The sequence below is a fragment of the Dromaius novaehollandiae genome, chromosome 3 (assembly GCF_036370855.1).
Source record: "Dromaius novaehollandiae isolate bDroNov1 chromosome 3, bDroNov1.hap1, whole genome shotgun sequence".
Classification (NCBI taxonomy): Eukaryota; Metazoa; Chordata; class Aves; order Casuariiformes; family Dromaiidae; genus Dromaius; species Dromaius novaehollandiae.
The window spans coordinates 111,702,711-111,724,764 of NC_088100.1; the positions used below are offsets into that span (position 1 = coordinate 111,702,711).

The 22,054-nt window shown below is 45.7% G+C and overlaps 1 long non-coding RNA gene across 2 annotated transcripts; it reads left to right on the forward strand.

Moving 5' to 3' along the window:
• The first annotated feature begins 213 nt into the window (after positions 1-213).
• LOC112985525 (uncharacterized) lies at positions 214-19,749 on the forward strand. Of its 2 annotated transcripts, XR_010388605.1 has the most exons (4): positions 214-471; positions 14,035-14,231; positions 17,722-17,846; positions 19,694-19,749. It is a non-coding gene; the product is annotated as an uncharacterized LOC112985525 (long non-coding RNA). The 2 variants fall into 2 exon arrangements; XR_003259771.2 differs by lacking the exon at positions 14,035-14,231.
• The last annotated feature ends 2,305 nt before the right edge of the window (positions 19,750-22,054 follow it).

Sequence of the window (22,054 nt, forward strand, 5' to 3'; positions counted from 1 at the left end):
GCCCGGAGGAGGAAGCGGTTGCTATGGCAGGAACCCTGCGTGGCAACGCCCCGGCCGCAGCCCCCCTTCCCCCTTCGCTACGCCCGCCTGCGCGCGCGTGCCTGCTGCCCCTCGCGCGGTGCTGGGGGGAAGGGGAGCCCATGCACTCGCCCAATCACAGCGGGGGCCGCCGGGTGATTGATGGGGGCCACGCGCCAGCCAACCAATGGCGTCGGCTCCCCTCCGCGGCGGGGCGGGGCTACCTGCCCCAAGGTGTGGGGGGGGGCGAAGGGGGGAAGGCAACAGCCTTTAGGTCAGTGAGGAGGGGTGCGCCGGTCGGGAGAGGAAGGGATGAAGGGGAGGGTTTAGAGGAATCAGGGGGCGTTGGGGCAGCCGGGAGGGGCTAGGGGAGTATTTGGGGGCAGCCCGGAGGGTAGCCTGGAGGCCGCAGTCTGACAGAGAGGAGATAGGGATGGCGGATCAGAAGAGATGGTGAGGAGGAAGTGGTGTGGTTTTTTTTTTTCTTTCCCTTTGTGCTTTTTTTTTTCCCAATACCTACTTTGGTGCGATCTCAGTCAGCCGCTGCTGATTGGCTCCGTCCGCCCTTTTTGCTGTGTGCTGCAGAAACCGTGCGCATTTCTGCTCAGTGGCTGCAGCTGGAGCAGATCCGCTTGAGTCAGAGCGGCGTCTGTTTCAGGTGGCCAAAACAATGAGCGACTTGTCTTCCAGACAAAGCTGAACACTGGGGAAAGGGTGCTGCCGAGGCAGAGGGCTTAGAGAAGCTGCTCTTCCATGTTTACTGCAGTGTTGTTAAATCTAAAATGCTAGGAAAATACTGTTTCCTAGACGTTTCTGGGTAGTGCAGATCAGGCTTTCTGTAATGAGACCACCATCTGGTTACAGAAGCATCTGCTCGCGTTAAAAAATGTATAAGCACTTAAATTTCATTCCTGGATCCTGATTGCAACTGTGTTCTGGGTTTGACTTGTCAGGAGTTAACAAGCAAAGAGCTTCCACCCCCAGTATCAAGTATATTTTTTGAGTCCCTGTGTCTGCTTGTAAGGAGAAAACAAAAGCATTTGATTAAAGGTTTTCAGGGCTGGGGTATGAGGCAGCAGTATTTCGTTCCAAGTTACAGCTTAGCTTAAAACACTATTAAAGGTGTGAGCCATGCCTTAACAGTTTTCACCTGTGATGGGGTTCTGATTATAGGTGTGACTTACTGCATGCCCCTATAGAACCCCTTTTTAGGTGTTCTGTGATGTCTGTTTACATTTGATACAGGTTGCTGGAAGATCATTTATACTGAAGATACATAACTGAAAAAGTACTCCTATTCTGGTAGGCTCTTTTATGGAGTAGCTTGTGCTGGCAAGGGGTTGCTTTTGTAAGAGCATTTGCATCAGATTTCCTGTTGAAATTAGCAGAAGGTCTACTGGTATCATTGTTAAACTTAAACTGGAGAGGGTGGGTAGTTCCTCCCTAGGTTAAATATACCAGAAAAGAGCATAGGAACACTTACATCTGAACCAAAGCTGTAATCAAGTTGGGAAATAATAATAAGAATTGATTCATGGATATGTTGTTTTTTTAACATATAGTTGCAAAAGAAGTCAGGCAAAATGCCTCTGTAATAGGAAAGCTTCAGTCCTATAAATGCATTTCTCCTGACAAACTGCTCTGGTCCTGTCTTTCTGCTGTGACTGCTAGTCTGGAGAAGGTGAAAGCTACAGCTCAACCACAGTGAGTGTGTGCTGTGTATCTGTGAGACAAAATAGGAGCACGCACTGCTTGGTCATCGGAGCCTTTTTTTCCAAGTATCATAACAGACCTTCATTCCAGTTTGGGGAATGGAATAACTGGGACCTGGTCACCAAGGCAGCTGTGGTTTTTAGTGTCAGATGATGTGGGTATTGTGTCTGTTATTGGTCTAGATTTGCTCTTAGTGAAAAGTAGCTTCTCTGTGACAGAGAGGAATACAGAAATAAGGCATCCTGGGGAGGAGGGGAAGGGATGATGTGAGGCCATGAGAACAGGACTGGGGCTGTTCTATGTTGTATACTTATAAGGAAAATGAGTTGAAATTGGCCTGTTGGCTCAGTCTGTTTCAAGAGGTCTTGCTGTGTGTTTGAAAGCATTGCAGTGGGCTGAGAAGGCACCTAACTAGTTAAAGGAACCTCCACAAGGAAGAGGTTTAGACAGGACAGGAACTCCTTCATCAGTATAGTAAGGAAAATCTCTCCCTCTCTCTTTCTGCCTTTTGTGAAACCTGTTTTTGGAAGGGCATGTTACTGAGAACTGCGATGGCTTTTTGAAATGTTACATGCCCCAAAAAAGAAAATAGCATAGTCCAGTGAGGTATAAACACGGTGGCCATAGTGTTTTGGAGAAGCTAAAGGCAGGACTTGCATCCTGAGGTGTATTGGCAAGTGCATGGCTTATGGTGGTACCAGTTTGCTGTATCTTAGGACTTCACAGACTCTTCTGTGTGTAGTACCACCACAGGCACTGGGAACTGCATGCCATTGCCTGCTGCTGATACGCAGAGCAGCGTACATATGACATAGTTTGGGAATCTCTATTCTAAGTAAATCCTGTGCTGCTTCTAGGGTAGGGGAGCCTGTTTTTTCAGGCCTGTGCTGCTCCACAGACTGAATAGTTCATTTCTCATGTGCCTATGAACTTAAGCATTCCCCAGAATTTTTGCAGCACTGTGGTTCCCCTTATAGATGGACTTGCAGCAGCATCCTTATAAGGCAGCTAAATAGCAGTCATCTCAATGCCTGAACTGAGGGAAAAATCCCCATCTTGTAGGTGTGGGGGAATTTTGATGCTTATTTTTAACAGCTCCCTTTTGATCAGTCCTGCCCTTGTCATGGGACAGGGATCTGAGGAAGAGGTGAGGAAGTTGTGCCTTGTTGCGGCTTGTTGCCACGCTGATACTATCCCTCTCATGGCTTAGTGCTCCATTAACGTGCATCCTGTTATGGCCAACTGTTGTGATGGTGTATGATTGAGCAAGGATAAGGCTTCCAGGAGTTAAGACTTCCCCCTTAGCCTCCAGCATTTAAATGCCATATGAGATTGTTATAAGGACCAAGAGTTATGAAGAAAAAATGAGCACAGTAGATTGCTACAGTGGTGTGAAAATGGCATTTTTGACTAGACTTTCTGCCTTTAAACACTATGTAAGCTTTGTCCTTTTGTCCCAGTGTTAATGCAGTGAATAATATATGCTGAAAGCTCAAGCTGGATGTTTGGACAAACCATCTCAAAATGTGAATCCCCTCTAACTTCCCCACCCTCTCTTAAGGCAAACAGCTTTTGCAGTTAATTTGAAATTTCCCTCCAAAAAATCCTCCGCCTGGCCACAAGTGAGCCTAAAAAATTTCAGAGATTTTAGAGCCAATGGTGACTGCCCTGACTCCAGCCTGAAGCACTGGCATGAATTCTAGCCATTGAGCTTCTGCTCAGTGAAGGACCATTTCAAAACGCAGGATGGCCCATATAAAAAGTCCCCTGTGGACTCCTGCTTCTGAAAGAGACCCTGCATTAACAGCAATTAGACAAAGATGAATACATCCACCTCACTGACTTTCTAGCGTTTGAGATGGCGACTTCTTGCTTACTTTATATGCCTCAGCTATGTGAACTCCCCCTCCTGTCCTCCAAGCTACTGACTCATTTCCTCCTGTAAAACCTTCCTTTTTTAGCCTTTCGCTCTAAAGTATTTGGTGGCTGCTCTGAGCTGCCTGTTCCATGCCTTACTTAGGCAAATTTCTACATGACAGCCCTGCAAGCCTTGCTTTTGTACTGTGCAAATCAGGGTTTTTTTCTAGTACTTTCAGTTCTTAAGGGCAGTTTTAGATATTCACTGGGCTCCTAGGCAAATTGCTTGTTTGCTATTGGAAATCAGGGAGGCAGACAATTGACAAAGCAGCTGGTGAGCTGAGACTGCTGCTGCTTATGCTAATTGCTGTTGTCTCCCCTATTAGCCCTGTGCTTCCCCCATCTGCCGATATCCACCTGCTCTTTTCATATGCTTTCACCCAGATCTCACAGTTCACCACTCTTATGAGGAGAACAGGGACCACAAAGACTCATCTTTGGTTTGACAATCCCCCCCCCCACAACTGCAGAGAGCACAAACAGCAGGATCAGGCCTTGCTTTCTGTGTTCTCTCATGCGCTGAAGAAACAAGTCATGTCCTGTTGTGTGAGGCCTGACACTGTGGAGACTCTGAACTTTTAGGTCATGACAGATGGGTGCTATTGTAACCAAACTAGCTGTTTGTGCCTGAAATTCAGTAGTTTGTTTTTCTTCGGGGTTATGGAATATTGGCTGTGTGCACTTCGTGTTGCAAGGCTCAGCAAAGATAATTTTAGACAGGAACAGAAAGTTTCTGTAAACCTCACAGCCGTAACTGCTTCACTGACAGAAACACAGTGATGAGAAGCTGTGCATTGCTGTAGCTTTCAGCTTAGTAGATCAACTAGAATCAATATTTACAAGGAAATTACCTGAAAGGCAATTTGCAAAAACTGCTGTGATGGTCCATTCCTTTTACAAGGAGATGGTGTGGCCTAGCAGACAGTATACAGGAACCAAGAGTCCTGACTCTGTTCCGGATCCCCTACCCTGGCCTGTGGGGTGATGCTCAGCAAGCTGTTTTACATCTTTGCCTTAGTTTCCCGGTTGTGAAACATGAACTGCCTTTTCTATAATGCAATTTGTGATCTAGGAAAGTTCAGAGCTGAATGTTGCTTAGAAATATATGCTATTTTTACAGTAATGAAAAGCCTGTCCTAAATTGCTAGAGATGAATGCTGGAACTAATGTTCTTTTTAATTTGTTCTCAACTTCCGCAGTTGCTGCAGGTTGCAGTTCTTTTAATTTCCATATGGTAAAAACTCTGCAAGCTATTACAGCTAGACCAAAATCTTACCCTGCTTACTGGTGTAAATGCTGACTTAACTTTATCAACCTCATCAGAATTATTCTGGATTGAGTGTGATTGGGAAGGTAGCATGATGCTTAATTACTCCTGAGACATTTTTCCAGTAGAAGGACAAAGGAAACAAGAAGGCAGTTCAGGAAAGGCACAACCCCATGTAAATTTAGAAATGCAAGAAGTTGATCAAGCTGCTGTGCTAGGTTTTTGGTGTTGTTGCCACTAGAGTAAGGCCTGTCCTAACTACTTTGTATGATAAGAATGGAATGCATCCTGCCCCAGAATCAGCTGGAGGGCTTGCCACCACTCAGCTCTCACTTAAATCCTCAAAATGGGCAACAAAATACTTAAAAATGATGTGTTGGCTTCCCTACATACAAGTGAGTTGCATCTTAAGTGCCCCTCAGTGTGAGAAAGGAAGCTAATGTTGAGCATCCTGAGGCCTTGAACTTCTCTTAACCAGTGAGTAGAGCTTCAAACAGAATCTCTCACTGTATTATCTGAATGCTTTGCAATGTTTAGTGTGATTATGCTCCTGAGCTCTTGCTGTAAGACAGGGCTGTGTTCTCAACCCTCTTTATAGAGGGCGAGGGCTGAGCAGTGGGAGGTTGCATGACTCCAGCCCAGGGGCAGGAAATCTGCGGTAAGTCTGACCAGAGTCTTCACTGCCATTACAGGGTAACACCCTAACCTTTAGGCCATCTCTTCTCTGGGCATGTAAGATACAATGTTATTCTGTTGAATGCTGCATGGCTGCAAGAATTGCTTAGGGAATAAGCACTTGTGGCTGATGTGGGCTTCATTCCAGATGTGGAGGTGGTTGCTGCTGAGATTTATCTGCAATGCTGTTAATAATTCTTTTTCCTGACTAAATTAACCCCCACTACTCTCACACTGTGACTCAGACAAAAGGTTGTTGTAGCAGGTTATTTGTTATGGTAGTGTTTCTTGTTAGCTGTATCAGAATAGTGAAGAAACCTCTTGGTGGTGTGTTGCTTCAGCAAAGCAGCTCTTTCTGGTGTGGGGGGAAGCTTTGCTCTTGTTACTGGGGTGGTTAAAATTAGGAGTTTATTATAAGAAGGCCTTCTAAAAGTGAGATTAGATGGCAGGTGAATTAGCCCTATCACACATATCATCAATCGTGCAAGATGCTGTACAGGCATAGACTGGAAAATCCCACCCTAATCTTCTTACTGTCTAACCATAAGATAAAAAACACATGGGGTAATGAAAAAGGAAGCAACAAGACCATATTAGTCAGCATGATGGGTGGTTATGTTCATCACCAGCAGCCTGATAGCTAGGATGGTCTTAGGGAAGATTTGTTAGAGGTAGTGAAGGTCTCTTTCAAAACCGTCCAAAGATAATGAACGAACACTGAATATAATTTCTGGGAATGTGTTTGTTTTATGAGGGGTGGCCATGGGGTGCTGCTCTGAGAATTTAAGGTGGTTATGGGAGGTCTGTGGTACAAAGGCAGGTTTGGAGGGGTAAGCACCCCTTTTCCAAGCACAGCCCTGCTGCTGTGATGCTGGCAAGAAGCCACAGTCTGCACAATACTGCCAGTATCTGTCAAGCACGACAGGGGGGAGGGCAGTAGGACAAGGTTTGTGCCTGCAGCCTGGGACTAGGTGGATCTGCAAGGAGAGTGGAAATGTAACCAAACCTAAGGTCTATGAGACCTGGCTGTGCCAGCAGCATTCTGGATGGATGCTAGGGAGAAAAAGCAAGCCAGACTGTGCTTGCTTTTCTCTCTCTCTCTCTCTCTCTTTTTTTTTTTTTTTTTGCCTTCCAATATACCAGGTAGTCTAAAAAAGGATTTTGCTTTTCTGGTGAACCTGCCTCATACATACACAGACAGCACTCCTACTGCTTCTGCCATGTGGACTATGCAAGGAAAAACAGTGTTTGTCAGACAAGTAGAAGGAAGTTGCAGAGATGGAGACTGGAAAGAGGAGGGTCTAGCTGCGTTTCCTGCAAGAGTGCAGGCAGATTGCAGCCACAGCCATCCTTGGTTGGGAAGCTCTGACTGTATCCCTGGCCTCTCTTGTATCTGTTGCAGGCATGATGAGTCAGCAGCGTGTGACCTTTATGCATAGGTAAAGGGTAGCTCGGTGGCTATTGCTCTGCTCGCCATCTGAGCTGATAGTTTGCTCACCATGGACTATTTACTCCTGTCGTGGTTGGTCTTGTCCAAGAAAGTGGCCATGGGGAAGTCTCCCATAATGTTACTCCACGGACAAACGCGGTAGTGCTAGTGTAGCATCCCTTTCTCAGTGCCATCTTTAGGCACTGGGATCTGAGCCTGGATCTGTGATAGTGCCGCATACTTGGTGTGCCAGTTCTCCTCTGGCATGCTGGTTGGAGCCAGCTGGATTGATGGGATGAACTGGTTTGGTGATCTTGTGTGTTTCTAGTCTTCAGGAACCAACAGTGCCTTTCCAAGCTGTTGCGTTGCCAGAGTAGTGCAACACAGACTGCTTGATGGATGGCCACCCAACAAGCAAAACTGCTGTAGGTGGGTGCTGGCAAGGAGCATGACTGTGGCTGCATTTCGGAAAGAGGCCAGGAAGCACAGGTTGCCAGTCAATGGTACACGGACTGGATCTGGCCTGCCAGAGCAACTCTCTCTTCTGCAGCCCACCCTGCAATCTTTCCCCAGGGTCCTGCAGCTTCCCCTAATTCATATGACTGAATGTAACCAAAACAATTCTTGGACTGTCTTCCCCCGTCAGATCCTCCATCCAGGAAATCTTTCTCCTAACAGACAGTCCTCTGCTCTTGCAGTACCCGAAAAGATATTTCTGACTACTGTTTCAGCCCCATAAGTATCATGCCTGAGCAGATGGTTGCTTTACCCTCCTCTCCCAGTTCCCAGACCTCTCAGTTCCAGATTCAAAGTCAGCCTCATGCCTGTTCAGGGTGGAAATGGCCTGCAGTTTTGGGGAGGTTTTTGCAGTTTTTGGGGAGACCAGGTGGGGAGGCCAGGGTCCTGGGGCAGAGCAAGGCTGCTGTTTCTCTCAATGCCATTTTGAGGGCAGTGCATCAAATCCCAGCGTGAAGCAGGAAAGCAGAGGGTGTAGGGTATGCTACAGAGGCCTCGCCTTTTTCTGCTCCCAGGCAAGCTTTTTGCTAGTGACTGAAGGTAGGGCACCATCTTGTGGCATGAAAGGAATTTTTCTGCATGTCCGTAGAAGAGCAGTGCCGATTTTCTCCACTAGGTAGAGGCTGGTAGTTGGCAACTTTTTTTCTCTTGCAGTGCAGCTTGTCTTCTGTGGCTTTAACCCCCTCTGTGACTTTCCCTACCTGCCTGATGTACTTGTTTCTCCCCAGCTTCTGAGACCACAGGTTGCAGTGAAGCTTAAGCTAACCAGCTTGGCCAGCTCCGTGTTGTTCTCATACTGGGCGGGAGTGTTACAGAGCTGCAGAGGGAATTGCACCAGGACAGGGTCTGTTAGGCCCTGAGGTATGACAACTCCACTCACATTAAAGCTGTAGTTGGTCAAATCAGAGGTCTGTCTAGCCTAATATCATGCTCCTGGCAGCAGATCCCTAGGCAAGGACAGAAGAAGACAACAGACAGGCAGTAAGACATCTGCTAGATGGTCTGCCAGGCTCCAGCGTGCGGGGAGGAATGTCTTGAGCTAAACAAAGTACATCTGCTTTGAATCACCTTCAGTGGATTTCTTCCTTCCTGAATTTGGCTAGGCACCATTTGAACCTATGAAGGCTGCTAGCATTTTGCTACCTTGCAGAAGGGCGAGAGGCTTCTGTCCTGGGACAGCTGAGGTGGGGACAGCTGTCAGAAGTTGCATAGGCATCACTCAGCTGTGTGCTGGGGCTTGAGGCTCAGAGCACTGGCCAGTAAGGACTTGCAGCATGACACTGCCATCTCTCTTTCCAGGACCATTGGAGGGCCAACAGATATGTAAGCCTGCTGCTCCCATGTGCCAGACCTGTGTGTCTAGACTCGGCTGGTCCCCGAGTAAGGAGGAGCAGTGGTGCAGAGCTGAAAACCAGCTGTCAAGGTGGCTTAAAGTGAGCCTTATATGTGAGCCATCTGCATGAACTGGGACGGTTTGGCTCCTCTAGATCCCCTGAGACCCCAATAGTTCAGGACCCGCTGGGCACTTGAGGTTGACTGTCCCGTAAGAAGGCAGTGGCAAAAATCAGAGAAAAGCAGAAGTCTGTTGTGTAAATATCATAGAAGTCCAAGGCTGCTTCTTATCCAAATTCTCCTGTTGGCTGGCTGTATCTTGCTCCTGTTGGGGGACTGGTGAAACCAGGATGGTGATGACTGATGCGTTTTTTTCCCCTCCAGACACTCAGCTGGCAAGTTACACAGCTGCTGATGTCCCTCCGAGCAGACTAATTTCTCTCTCACTTCCTGTTCATTTTGCTGTTGGCTTCCCATGAGACATGCCATCAGCTTTCCTGTTCTCTGACTAGTGGCTTCTTGGTTTCCTGGAGCAATGTTGTCCCCCTCTTTCTTGAACTGGAGTCACAGCAGCCTCCTCTAGAAACACTCATCTGACCCGTATGCTGTTGCTTTTGTCATATAACCTAATGCAGGTATCTCCTGGCCCATGAGCATGTGTCCCAATACTGTTTGTATGCCTGGGGTGGAGAAAGGGTCTACTGAGCTGTGAGGAGCAGGCTGCAAACTAGGAGTAGTGCCAGGCTCAGAAATGGGCACTCCTGCACTGAAAAGCTTCTTGTCCAGTGTTGAGGTCTGACTGTGCTCATGAGAAAAGTGCTTTGGTTGGATTTGCTTTAGGAGAGGGCAGCACAGGTCTGGTTTTTGGTTATGCTCTTGTGCCTTTTACATGAGCAGGGCAAAGCAGTGGGGCCACTGAAAATCCATCTTTCCAAGCTCACATTTTGCCCACCAGAGAGCTCCCATCCCTCACGTCGGTCTGAAGGTGAGGAAATACTGGCCAACGTGGAAAAAATGCTCTGCAAAGGCTAGCCTGAGGGACCCTCCATCCCCACCACATCCCAGTGCTTATAGCAAGGGCCAGACTCTGTGGCGTTCTCTCTGTTTGCCTTTTTCTTCCTTCTTGTAATATTTGGATGAGTTTTGCTCCTTCCTTACAGACTTCTTATGAAAAGGGAAATATTTGGGGCTGTCAAGTCAGACAAAATGCAGTGAGTAGATAGAAATCTGGTGGCAGCAATGCGGTCATACTGTCTCTGATGGTTTTGGATAGCCTTGCTGATAGAGTAGCAGGACTTCATAGGGTTTGCCTGAAGCACACCCTTGCTGTTAGTAGTCCTATAGAATAACATGGCACTTTGGCTTACATCTGTGACCTATGCTTCTAAGAGCAGTATTGGCACAGGCAGTATGTTTAGGTTTGTACTAATTTTGGTTTGTAATCACTGCTGATAACAATTTTTCTCTTTAATTATTGGATTGAAGCATTAACTCCCTCGAGCGTCCTAATTCTAACCTTTCTTGTCTGCTCTCCTCCCTACCAATGTCAGTTGGAAAATTGCTTACTTTAGGGAAGAGAGGACTTAAGAGCTCATAATCATCTCCATGTGACATGTGAGGTCAGCTGCAAAAGGAGTGGTGTGTTCTTTGTGTTCATGCTAGCTGAGGACAAGCTGTGTTAGTCTTAGGACATCAGTGTCTGGGGTTAGAAAAGTTTCCAAGGGTGAGGATAGGAAACCAGTGGAATAGGTTACTTGGCAAAGAAATTATGTCCTTTCTTGGAGGTTCTTAAATAGCAACATCCATCAAGAATGGTGTAACTTCCATCCATGCTCTCAGCTGGTCCCTCAGAGGAAAGGACCTCCTTAGCAAATGCTTCCACAGCATAGCAAGAGGAGGGTGGGAGGCAGAAGCATGCCTCCAGAGACCTGCTTGTCAAGTCTCCTCTCCTTGGGCCTAGGGCCTTTCTCATGATGGATTCAAAGAGGTTGTGTGTGGTGTCTGTTGGAAACTGAGTAGCATAGCACCAGCGAGGAAGAGGGCAAAAAGAATGGAAGGAAGTCCTTCAAAATCCATGTGGTTACCAGTAGAATGATTTTTACCCTGGGAAACCAAGGACACAGCTCTGTCATTTTTCTGACTGCTGCAGCTTCCCTCTGACCCTGGCTGAAGTTAGTGGTCCAGGAACATTATCCTAGGTGGGGGAGACCTGTTCTGCAACATTGTCCTTTCTTTGGTTACCACCAGCTCTGGTTGAGCCAGGCAGCAGCGTTACAGCAAACAAGATTGCCCTAAGCCAGAAATAGGAGCTTGTTGCAGTACTAAGTACAGATCAGTCATATAAGTAAGTCCTTGTTCACAACAAGGGCCTACATTAGCATCAGATAGTTTGCAAGAGGCTTTGGGGGACTGGTTTCATTCTTGGGAGCACAGAGTTAGGCAGAATCGCTGAGACAAACCAGTAGCTCTGCTTGTGCTTTCTGATGTATGCAGTGAGCTCTGCCTCACCGAGAAATATGCCAGCAGAATTGGACTGCCGTTTCAGAGCTGGAGATCTAATCAGCAAAACACTCCCTCATGCTAATTGCTCCTTGTTCTGGGTACAGAGCCTGATTCTCACTCGAGCATGCAAGGATTTTAAAGGGGGTGTGAATTACACAGGCACCATGTTAAGTGTCCTTTCTTTCCCCTGAGCAGTGTGAAGGGTCTTGAGCATAAATGAGAATTGGCTCTAGTGCTGCAGCAGCTGCAAACCAAGTTAATTCCATTTAAGCTGAAATAGTTTACCTTTTCACTAAATTATTTGTGCTCTCCTGACTTTTACTAGAAACATATTTTTAAAGAATATGTATCTTCAGTGATCATCAAAATGGCTTCACAGTCTGGAGAAATGCTGTTTTTGCAGCACAGCTGCATTGCAGCAGCAAACCCTGAGGTGGAGATGCACATCCTGGAAGGCTGAAAGGTACTTCAAAACAGCAAGACGTACAATTGTAAACATGGTATGGGTTAGGGGAAGCGTTTTAAAAGGTAGGAGGGTCTGACAGGTACAGATCAGAAGATCAGCATATGCTAGCGTACATCTGTGTGTGAATATCCATGAGTGAAAAAAAGCCAGGGCTCTTCTAAAGTGGAAGAACTTGCATCATCATTTATTTACATGCTCCAACACTGTTGCATTCTCATGAGGCTTAGGTGTTTCATGTTCATGCCCGAACAAACACAGCACAGGAGTTTTCTAAGCTGTCAATGAAATCATTAAGGGTCTCTATGTCTACTTGTGATTTTCCACTTCTTTGAGCTGGCTTGGAGATACGAACATAAAATCTGGCACTCATAGGTACCATGTGGATTTGAGATGGGCTTGCGAGCTCTGCTTCTCCATGAAAAAATGTCTTAATCATATCTAAGCGTATATGTTTGTGACGGGTGTAGTAGCGTCAATGATATTTGCTTGCTGAGCCATCCAAGTCACGTTTTAATGGAACTTCTTGAAAGAATTTGCAGGTAGTTCATTTTAGTACACTGCAGTAAACATTTTGGCAGAGAGACTGTGTTATAAAAATGTAAGAGTTATTGTGGAGGTGAAATGGAGAGTGTTTTGTTTTGTTTTTTAATCATATTGCAGTAGTTGCCAAGCCTTGTGGTCTCGTGAGCAGTCTCAGGATGTTGTATATATTTTTTGCTTAAAATCCCAGCCACTGGAAATAAGATATTATATAAGAATCTCCATTTTTCTCATTTAAAAAAGAAGTAAATTTCTAACCCCTGTGATTGCTTATAAAAGCATGAAAACATGAGCTGCATGTTCCAGATAGGATGTTGAAATCAAAGCCAAGCACAATGGAAAACTTGGTTCATAGCTTTAAAATCCAGAGAGCAAATAAACAGCAGTAGGTTGGTGTAGAAATCCTGCAGTTTACAAATGTATCAGTAACTGACTTTGGGGGCCTGACTCCTGGCATGAAGCCATGTGTGAGTTTGGGATCACAGTTATTTGGCTGGGAAATTCCATGTCTCTCTTTTGGTTTAGAAAATACTGATTTTCATCAAAAGTAAATTTTTCTGTAACATAAAATCTGCTTTGAAACATTTTTGGTGCGAGAACCTGTTTTTCAAAACTTTCTTTAGGCATTGCTCAAGTCTCATTTTGCCTCTTCTTTTGTTTCTCAACTTATTTTGTTTTGTTCTGAGCTGAGAGTTTCATTCTGAATCTCTTTTAGTTTATGCTTCTTTCCCTCTTGAATTTAATCTTTCTGTTTGGAGATCCACATTTGGTTTGGTTTTGATGTTGACCTTGGATTTGGTGTTTTCTTCCTTTTTTTCATTTTGGCTTCTTCATCCTGTTCTTTGCTTGGTTTTGAGCTGCTGCTGGAAAATATACACCTTGGGTGGTGTGTGGTGTTGTACCTGCCTTTTGTCAGCTGAGTACATGATGCTTCCAAGTGTCACAGTGCAGCCACTTGAAGCCACATTTCAGCTTATCTTCTTGCGACTGCGGAAGTTGTTGGTTTGTTTTGTTTTTCCAGAGGAGACGACTGATTTTTTTTTTGGTGAAAGACCTCCAGAATGCAGGAATTCATGGAGAGGGAATTCCAGTTCTCCTAGCAGAGCTGGCCTTGTGGGTCTGTAGCAGCACACTTTGGGGCTGTACTACTGGTGAATCTGTGGGACAGTGTGGGAGAAGTTGGAGGGTGAAAAGCAGGGAGATTCTTCTTTCTCTTATCTCCCCCTTGTGTAACATGGGAATGATGATTGTGCATCCCTCTCCATCTATGCCACAGCCTTAAGTCCAGGTTGTTCTTGCACACCATTCCCAGAGCTAACAGGCAAATTCAAGCTCAGGTATTGGCTTGGCCCAAACTGTGGTGCTTTATGAAAGTTGGAGGATGGAGGTTTAAATACGCTTGTTTCAGGCCTAAGAACTTGCTACTGGGAGCTGGTTGGATCGGGCACACCCATCCACACCAGCTAGCCTTAGCTTAGTCCTTCCAGTATGAATATTTTGAGGCCAAGTTACAGCCATCTTAGCAACCAGTAATGAGAACGGATACCCTGCTATATCCCAGGGGTTAACCCTTCCCTTTGTCTTGCAGAGGAAGTCCATTTTCTGATCCTCCTGCCTAGCTCCAGGTTTTATATGGTGGTATTTATTTCCTGTTTGCAGAATGAAAATAAAGGATCTGCAAAGTCCGAGTTGCTGGAATCCTAAGGAACAGCAGTGGAATGAAACATAGTGGAGTATGATCTACACAGGGAGCTTGTGACCGGAGTATGTATGGGGGAGGTTTTGGCCCTGGGAAGGTGAGGAACTAGCATGTAGCACTGTCCGAGGCTGACAGCCCATCTGAAGAGGATCTTGAGGTATGCATGACTGCTGTGGGTACATGAACTAAGAAAAGGGAAGAAGATACGAAGTTGGCATATCTCTATATAGCCCAGCCACATATGATTTAGTTTCTTTTGAGCCACCACAGTTATTGGTTCTTGTCTGAAGACCATCACCCTGCTCTAAAACTGTCCTGGTCTGTTTTGGAAACAATCTGGTTGCTCTCCTAGATTTCAGAAGGAAGATTGCTGCCCATGCCTCTGTATTTAGGGGGAAAGCCAGGGGTGGAGGGTAGTGCTTCCACACACTATTGAACTCTGCAAAAACCCTCATTGATTGCAGTCTCTCAGCTCCTCCTGCAAACAGGCAAGCTCCTGCATTTAGGACGATTTCCTCCTGGGAGGGCTTAGTGGCCCCAGGGCTTTCTGTGACTTCTGCCAGCTTTTTCAAGCAGCTCTTAATGGAGACTGTCTGGCTCAGGCAAACATAGGCTATCCTGCATGACTGAGGACACTGGACTTGTGACTGTCCTGCTGCTACCATCTTGTGTTCCTGCAGGGCAGAGTGTTGTCCCCAGGAGTGGTGAAGTAGCAGAGGGTGGATGTAACTATGCCAGGCTGGCCTTCACTTTCCATCTCATGTCTCCTCTTCTTCTCCTTCCATTTCTTCTGCCTTTTCTCAGGCTTTTGTTTGTAGGTAGAATAAAAATGTAGTCTCCTAATTCTGCTGAGTAAGTTGTCAACAGGAAGGTAGAGGTCAGCATGACCAACTGCTGAGCTACTGTGCTAGCGAGAAAAGGAAAGGCCCTTCCACTTCCCTTTTCAGTTAGAGATGGTTCAAAAATGAATCTTTTCAGGTTTTCCAAAACTGAACTCTCAGCCTTTCTATGTCATGAAAAATGTTACACTTTTGTTCCACTTCAGTGAGAAATGCATTTTAAAAAATCTTGCTTATATTTATTTGAACTTCTATATATGGAAATACTGATTTCTGGCCACCCAGGAAATGATGCTGATGTAGTGTATCTTTAAGGTAACAGCACACAGAAAACATCCATAGGTGAAATGATGTCCTTAAATCAAGACCTTCCAGTGTTTAGGATGAGACAAAGACACTAAGTCTCGTGTGATTTTTTTTTTCCTTTTTTTTTTTTTTTTTTTCCCCAGATGTATTTCATTATTTTCCTAAGGTTAAAAAAACCTACAGAATAAGGTCTGCAGCTCTAAGCATCATATATATGAGATGGAAATGTCTTAAATAACCTCAGACAGGCTTGCTAGAGCTTATTTGTCAGAGTCCTTGTCTTAGAGTGATGATTGAGGCATTGAGGAATGTGTGTGACAGGCTGCCAGAAAGTGGGGACAGGGGAAGCATTATCCCTATTTCAAGCCAACACAGGTGCTTCCAAGGTTCAGCTCTCATGGACTGGACAATACCCTGAATAATGTGATCTAGCTGGAACTGCTTTGAGCAGGAAGTTGGACTTGATAACCCCCCAAAATTTCTTCCAAGCTTTATTATTCTAAGATAAATTCAGCAGCACTGTATTGTAGGGGATTTGCTGGAGACCATATATGGAATCTGTAACAGAATCTGGGACATCCTGCATCCTGCCACAGAATGAGGCTGAGACAGGCCCTAAGGTAGGCTCCGCCAGCATTCGCCTAATAAATAAATAAAAGTAAGAGCGGAATAGCTGGGAGGAGAGAGGAATGGGGAACACCATTCCTTTGAGCCACACCTTAAGTCATACCTCATAGCATGGACTCACTTATCTTATAGCTTTGGAGTCTGAGATCTAGTAAAATGTCTAGGTTAGGAGGTGTCCTCCTATCCTACCTAATACACACATGGCTAAGGCGTTGCCATGCTCTTCGTGATGTCTCTACCACCCTTCCTTCCACCTGTCCCCCGCACTATCCTTCACTCTCTGTACAGACCCTTCTTCAGGTCATTAAAGTTATGGGTAGTCCACGTACGTCTGTAGTGTGTCCTGAACCCAAGAGATGAGTCCTATGCAGCAGTCTCACCTAGTGATGTGAATTGGATGTTCAGGGCTTTTGAAGGCAGAAAGCCGTGTTACTGGAGGTGGGTGCTGACTTTGTCAGTGTTTAATATGAGGTGTGTAAGCTCATTACAGTGGAAGCTGCTGGGTGGCAAATAGTGAGTAGAAGTACTTGAGTAGGCAGTGCGAGATGGAGAAAGTTAAAGATGGCATAGCCAGATTTATGAAGACGCTGTAGCACTGCTGGTCTAGAGCAGTTGGTTACTCCCTCATTAAAACACTCATTCCTAAACTGCTGCTTAAAATTCATAAGTTGGGGCTTTGCAGAGAGCATAACCCCAGAATAGAACTGGTGGGACTTGGCATGCATGTTGGAGAAGGACACACCCTCTGTAGCAGAAGGAATGAAAAATCTCAATGTTTATTTTTCTTTACATGATTGCTTATCTTCTCAAATTCCTTGGTGTGTGGGAGCTTGATTCCAGCCATCAGAGCCCAAATTTGTGGCCTGTGATATATTATGGATGTGGTAGACCTGAGAGAAGTGGTTTCTGATGCATCTGATGCCTTCAGTGCTCATTTCTCCTCCCTTCTCCTCTAGCTGGGGTGTTGTTGCAAGGTGACTGATGTTTTTCACCAGTGTTTCTGATATTTGCCAGTAATGCCTGTGTCTGGTTGCTGGGTTGATTTGGGAGTGGCTTGCTGGAATGCTCTTATCTCACCGGAAGTCTGTATCAGATATTTGTTTTCTGCTAGGAGTTAGTTGGGGGGTTTTTTGGTGTTTTTTAAGAACCAGGTTTGCAGTGTAAGAACAGAACATGCAGAATATCTATATTTTGGCTATGTTCTGTAATATTTTCCTGAAACTGACTGGTCCTGTATATATTCCTGTCAGTGAACTTGCTTGTATATCAACAGAGGGAGTGAAGCTTTTTCACGTTGTATAGCAATAATCTTTCTCAGCTTTGGAGTCTAAGAGATCTAGTAAAATGTCTAAGGTTAGGAGGTGTCCTCCTATCCTACCTAATACACACATGGCTAAGGTATTGCCATGCTCTTCATGATGTCTCTACCACCCTTCCTTCCACCTATCTCCTGCACTCTCCTTCACTATCTGTACAGACCCCTCTTCAGGTCATTAAAGTTATGGGTAGTCCATGTACATCTGTAGTGTGTCCTGAACCCAAGAGATGAGTCCTATGCAGCAGTCTTACCTAATGATGTGGATTGGATGTTCAGGGCTTTTGAAGGCAGAAAGCCGTGTTCCTGGAGGTGGGTGCTGACTTTGTCTTAGGGACAGCAGATGGGGAGTAACTTTAACACTGCAAAATCAGGAGGTTGGAGATCTGGCTGACTGCAGTTTTGGGCTGCTACACATGACAGAGTGTCACCTGGTGTTAAAAGTTGGTGAGCAGGCCTTGTGATCCTGGGCAAAAGCAGAAAGCAACAGAGGGAGCTGAAGCCCGAACTTCCTGTCGTCTGCTAAATGAGATGTAATGCTTTGACTTTTTGCATTCCAGGCTGTTTCTTTTGTCCTCCAGTTCGCATCAGTATATGTGAAGATTGTGCTAAACTGGTCTGAAGAGCCTGCAAAAACCAAGCAGATGGTTTGATTTGCAGCAGGAAAGAAAAAAGTGGGGAAAAAGTAAGTGTTTGAAACCTATTCCTACCCCTCACCCCCAGTAAAACTCCTTAGGGTAATATGGATAGGGTATAGGTTTTGAAGGAAGGGACTCTACCTCCGTATTTATCCTGGGTTCCCTGTGAACTTGATAGTTGACATGGATGTAACCAACTGGAACACAGGAACAGTGCACCTAATGTTGCTGAACTTTGGGCTGGGAGAAGTGTCAAGCTAGACGCTTGGAAAGAACAGATGGCTCCCTGGCTTTTATATCTCCTGGTGGTCCCCAAAGGACTATGGAAATAGAAGAAATGAAGCTGGAAATCTCAAAGTGGGGGTTATTAAAGAGCATCTCCCACATGTATTTGTTGAAGTGTAGCCCTGAAGGATTCTGAAGAGCCAAGGAGATACTCCCCAGATGAAGAAGAATTGGCTCATGCCTTTTTTTCCTCATCTCTGTTTCAGGCACCAGCTGGATGTGACCTGTCAGGGTCTGGGGAACTTCCAGGCTGGGGCTCTGCCTTTGGCAGTGTGTGTATTACATATGGGCAGTGAAAGTTTACTACTTAAAGGTGGAATGGGAGAAGAGCCTTCCTTTAGAAGCCAGGGCCTTTGATTAAATAGGCAGTGGGTTCTTGCAGTAGAGATGGGTTGAGTAGTTAGTGCTCTGACATCTGCCTCTACTTCCAATGGGATGTGCTGTTGATGCATCCTCATGCCTCGACTCCTGCCACAGGGTGACCATATGGGTCTTATGTTCCCTTGTTTTCACGTAGGTGTAAAGGAGAGACTCAGAAAACATTGACCTTGGCACAGCAGAAGACAGGACTGTGGCTGTGGGGGTTTATAAGCAATGTGACAGTCCTCTCACCCATGACCCCATGTGCCTTTACAGTGGCATCTCCCATCCTTTGCCTGGTTCATCTTGGCTCCTATGGACTTGGCATTAGTGCTGTTGTGTTGCAAAGATCTCTTGTTGGAGAATGTTTTTGCACTCTGCCGTGGTCATACCCCAGTCAAGATGGGGCAAGTTCCCAGAACAGCTTCATGTTTTCCATTTTGTGTCTTCTTGAATTTCTGTAGATCCATTGCCTTCCTCCAACATTGCTTGTGTCACACTCTTCACCCTGGACTTGCAGCCCCTCATAAATGGCAAAATTCCCTGGTCTTGCTCAGCCTGATCTCATTATAAACTGAAGAGATGCAGAGTCCTTCTGGGCCAGGCTGAGCCACAGGGCTCACATCAGCATCTTTCTTTATCCGAAATCATACCTGGCTGCTTGCAACAGTGAGGAGGGGACATATGATTGCCAAGGAGGACAGGGAAAGAAGGCAATTTCCAGGCCACACTGAGGAATTTTAGGGCAAAGATATATATGTGGGACAGACTTCCATTCAGTGAGACACTCCAACAAGGGAGTTCAGAAGAATGGCCCCTTGTCATGCAGCCAAAGGAAGTGTAGGTTTGGTGCCGATAACACTGAGATCAACAGTGTTAAGGCAGAGATTGAACTAGGAGGTCAGCCAATGTGTTTGAGTGGCTTGGGAAAGACAGAAAAGGCAGGGACTTGCCACCTTGTATTGAGTATACCTACATGCAAATGTGTGGTGTCTACAAAGCTTTATAGGACTGGTTGGGTCCTGTTGGTCTCACTGAGAAGCCTAAGAACAAATGTGGTGAAATAAGCGTGGTTCTGTACAAACCCTTGCCTCTTCTCTTTTTGTCCACTAAAAGCATTGTACTGCAAGATTGCTGTAATGACTAGTGATACACTGCACAGAGGAGAGAAGGAGGTACCCAGCTGGAAGCAGAAGGTGTGCTGATCTTGCAGTGCTGTTTTCTAACTGGATACTCTTATTTTTTTCAGAGCCATGGCTCTTGCAGTTTGAGAAGAGGCCCTCCATTGAAAATTGATCTTTCTTAGTAAGTTATCTCTCAGTACCTAAATAGTCCTATATTTCCTTGCCCATCTCCTAGATATGGGGCACAGAGCTTCTGATAGCTACTACTTTGTCTCTGTGCTTGGCAGATTTGCCTGGCTGTCTGGTTAGATTTGGACAATATTCTTGAAAGGCCTTGTTTTTTCCAGGGTAACTCTTCAGAATACTTTATGCCCCCTTAGAATTCATCACTGTTGGCATTGTGCTATTCGTTCTCATTGTGCTGGATAATCACTGGCATTGCTTGCCTCTGAGCTCTCAGTGTATTATACAGCTGCGATTTTATTTTTCCCTCTTAGAAAACCCACTAAGAGGATTGGTGTGATTGGTGAACAGAGCAGGCTTTCAGCTGCATTAGTCTTCACAAAATGACTTCTCTACAAAATAGACAAAACCACAGTTAGAGCTAAAGCCTCTCATTTCTTCTGCGTTTAATTGTATATAGCTGGCAGCAAGGATCTTGGTGAACAAGCAGTGAGGTTTTTTTTAAGCTGGTATTAATTGGAATAGGTACGTGGGAGCTTCTTCCACCCTAGAAGCAGCAGCTGCAGGAACAAGAGTTACTTGTTTATCAAGACTAGTGCATGCAAGGAGAGACCTGTGCTACTCATATTTGGGTTTCTGACATGCTTCTTGTCACTAGGCAATGGTTTGCCTTCACCATGTAGTTTCTGTAGTTTTCACTTTTAACTTGGCATTAATCAGAATGGCTTCCAGTCCTGGCAATCTGATGTATTGTTCTAATTGGGATCCTGTCATCTGGGAAACCAAGGCCAAATCACCTCGCTTCTGAGGCTCGTACATAGGCAGGTGTTGCCTGTACATGTAGCAGTGTTGCCTAGTGGAAAAGGCACAAGGATGGCATTCCACAGTCCAGTACCAGCTCACAGCTCTGCCAGTGGTTGCCTGAGAGGCCCTAGGCAAATCGTCTCATTTCTTTCCTCCCCTTTTCTCCATTTGCTTTTACTGGGAGCTCCTTGAGCCAAGGACTGTCTCACGAAGTCAATGGCTAGCCAACCACCCTCATCCCATGGGACATGTCTCCAAATGCCCACATAGCCTGGTACTCCTCTCTAATCCTGGAACCAGCTATTTATTTCTGTTTATTTTTTTTCTTTCCACAATCTCTAACATCAACTGTTTAGCCACTGAATGACTTTTGTGGTGGTGAGACACTTTCACCACTTAAATTCAATATAAAGGGCTTCACAACAGAGGATGGCTTGTTGTGGGGATAGGTTGGTTGTCTGTTCTCTAGAGAGTGGGTGAGATGGTTTTGGAGAAAGAGGCTTTCATGCAGGGTCAGGGTCAGATACAGGCCTTGGGACTGTGGGGGCAATTGCTCCATCTCTAGTGGGATCGTCCCCACTTGCCACAGGCTTCAACTTATCTCACCCTGGCAATGAGTCACATATTGTGACAGTGCTGGTTAGGCCTAGGCAGGGAAGGGAGAGCAGCAAGGGATCAGAACCAGATGGGTCTGCAGACCCTGTGTCCAATCCTTGGGATGGAGTCAGGAGGGGAGCAGAACAGGGGCAGTTTTGAGGTCCTTCATGTTTCATTTTCATCAAGGGCCACTTGTTCAAACCCCCTCTGTACTGTGGATTCCCTGCAAACCCCAGGATCTCCCTCATGCAAAGGGTTGTGCTGTCCCCTGGCACCACTCATCTCGTGGCAAGAGCCCACTGTGCCCTTTCTTCTCCTAGCACCCTATGCTAGGGGATCTCTAATTACAAAGACACTGTGTTTTTAAGTAGAGCCTCTTGGCTTAATTCACTATTTATCCACATTGTTCCACCTGCCCTTGATATGACATTCCTTGACCCATGTTAGCTATGGAAGCCTCCTTACAAGGCCCCCAGTGAATGGAATTGATAAACAGCCTGAATTCTCTCTTAATGGACTTGTAGAACCAGATATTGGAGCTCTGGGGTTTCAGGTAGCTGAGGTAGCTCCTCCTCCCTCCTGCAGCGGCCTGCAGACTAGCATCTATAATAGGAAAGATGAGGCTGTTTTAGTTTTTCCTGTGATTCTGGAAGCTGGGGCACTAGGCACCAAGCTGTAGAGCAGGTGTCTTCATCTGACAGTGGAAGAGGATGTCCCTGTTTTGCCTTAAGTTAGAACCACTCATTTTCCTCATGCAAATCTATATAAGCAAATGGGCAAATAACTTCCAACACTGGGCTGCTAGGGTGACCTTGAAATGTTGGACACTTTTACAGCCAAAATCCTTTGGGGTTGGGGGGGAAGAGAGCCTGCATTCCTGACATTATTAAACTGGACGTTGT